This window comes from Triticum dicoccoides, chromosome 7B (genome assembly GCF_002162155.2).
Source record: "Triticum dicoccoides isolate Atlit2015 ecotype Zavitan chromosome 7B, WEW_v2.0, whole genome shotgun sequence".
Lineage (NCBI taxonomy): Eukaryota > Viridiplantae > Streptophyta > Magnoliopsida > Poales > Poaceae > Triticum > Triticum dicoccoides.
In genome coordinates, this window is record NC_041393.1 from 624,829,339 (window position 1) to 624,831,953 (window position 2,615).

Below are 2,615 nucleotides of genomic sequence, written 5' to 3' on the forward strand. Positions count from 1 at the left end.
AGAGGAAGGCTGCCCCGGAGGGGAGGCTGGGATGTCCAAGAAGGGAAAGGTGTCCCTTCCGGACTACTCCGCCACCGCCGCCGATAGCAAGGAGGGGTGGTTTCCCAGGAAGAAGCCCCTAGTGCAATCGTAAGTATCCGCACTCTATCATAATTCTGCTTCATAGATTTGTTATAACACCGAACTTGTATTTAGTCCGGCCAGGGTCCATCCCGAGGTGTCTTCATCGTATGGTTCCTTGAGTGAGTCGGCAATGAACTCACTTCCAACGGCCACTAGAACTGTCACACCCTAGCTAGTTATGCATTAGAGTGTTGCATCATGTTTACTCATTCATCAGAAACTTGAAATGGGGATGACAGAACCCCCAGTCCCCTCTGAAACCAACTAGGGTTTACTAAAATAATTTTTCAATGAACCTGAAATGCCCTTCTAAAATGCCCATCATTTTTGCCTTGGTTCAGAACCTCTGCCAAAAGTGGTGCACATTTTCCTAGGCCATCCTAGGGTTTTGAATTAAATCATAACTATTTGAATTTGGGCATTTAAAATTATATAAAATATTTAAATGCTCAAATATCTCCAAACTAAAATGTTTCATGTTGGAAATAATCCAACTATGGACCAGGAGTAGTTTGGTGAATTTTGGAGTTGCCTAGGTATTTTATTTAATTCAACAAAGTTGCAGTTATATTAAATAAAAACAGAAAACAGAAAAGAAAGGGGAAGACTTACCTGTGCGGCCCAGCCAGCAACCGACCCAGTCCAGCCGGCCCAGCACTGTGCTGGCCCGTGCCAGCCAGCTGCTTCCCCTCGCCAGAGCAGGCAGGGAGGTGAGCATGGCGCGCCCGAGCTCGCCACGCACCACCCAGCCTCTCTGCATCGCCCTGGTCGCCGTTGCGCCGCGTGGATCGTCTTCTGGTCGTCGCCCCGACCTCGCCGACACCCCATTCACTCTCCCCCGGCTCTCCCTCACTCTCTCTCTCTCACGGCCGAAGCTCACCGTCGCCGCCGTTCGCCTTAGCCACCGTCTCCGACCACCCCTCGCTTCCCCGACCAGCTCAGAAGCTCCGCCTCGACTCCTTCTTCCTCCCCACCGCTCCACGGGTCCCCGGAAGCCCTGCATCGCCGCCACGTCGCCGTTCCCCTCTTCGGACTCCGACCACCGTCGCCGTCAAATTCGTCGTCTCCGACGCGTCCCCGAGCCCGCTTCGACGCCCACTGCAACCGCGGTGAGCTACGCCACCGTTTCCCCCTTCTCCCCTGCTCTCTCCCGACCCCTAGGCCCTAGCCCACCGCGGCCGAAAGCTTCACGCCGCCGGTGATGTCGCCGTCGTGGCCACGATCGCCGTAGCGCCCAACCGAGCACGCCATCGTGCTCCACATCTCACTAGGAGCACGTAGCACGCTCCAACACCCCCCCTAACACCCTGCAACACCGTTCCCGCGCACGACCGAACCCCGGCCGCCGCAGCCGAGCTCGCCGCCGTTGACTCCGGCCACCCCGACCCCAACGGACTCCGCCAAGAGCCGCGGGTCGTCCTCAGCTTCACTCCGGTGGCCTCCGCGGTTCATTTGGTGGCCGAAACGACCAAAACCACTATCGCCGCCGCACTGATGGTCGCCGCCGGCCAGAACTCCGGCGAGCTGACATGGCCTAGTTAATTAGCCACTAAACCACCACCTACTGACGCTGACAAGTGGGCCCCAGGGCTTAGTCAAAGCTAACCAGCCCGGGTCAACACGGGATTAGCCCCTGTGTCACTGACGTGTGGACCCCACACGTCAGGTTTGACCCGAGCCAGCCCTGTTGACCTGCTGATGTCACTGTGACGTCAGGCTGACGCAGTAAATGATATTTCTGGATTTAAATTAAATCAGGAAATTCTAGAATATTAATTAAACTTCAAAAATTCATAACTTTTATTCTGTAACTCCAAATTGGACAAATTATATATGAAAAATGATCAGAAAAATCCAATCTATCCATCTGTACTATTTTCATGCATGATCCAACAAGTTAAATGGATGTTTTAATCAGAACAAGGAAAAGCACTTTAAAAGGCCATATTTGAAATTGAAATTTGAATCTTTGACTCAAATTTGTTCAAACCCTTCTGGCTTTAGTTGCATTAGCCCAACACACTCATATTGCCATGTTTCATGCATGCATCATATTGTTGCACATTGTTTGGTGATGCCTGTGTATCGTTATCCTTTACGACAGGATCTGTCCCCGAGGAGTACCGTGACTACCCTAACGAAGAACCGTATCCGTGCATCGAACCATCAGGCAAGCAACCAACCATTTGATCATATCGATACAATCCTATGTTCTCGCTCCTGCTCTCTTTTACTGCATTAAGACAACGCGATTCAAACTGCTGTGTGCTACGGTAGTTGAACCCATTTCCTCTGCATGACCTGTCATTGCCACAGTAACTAGATGAAACCCACTAGCATGTGTAGGAGTTGATTGAGCCATATGTATGTGTTGTTCCTACCTTGCTATGCCTGCTATGCTTAGAGTCGTGTCAGGTCTGGTTCATCTGGGTGATGGGCTAGAGTGAAATGATTATGTCGGTAATGAGAGTGGTGTGGTGAACACGATTTGG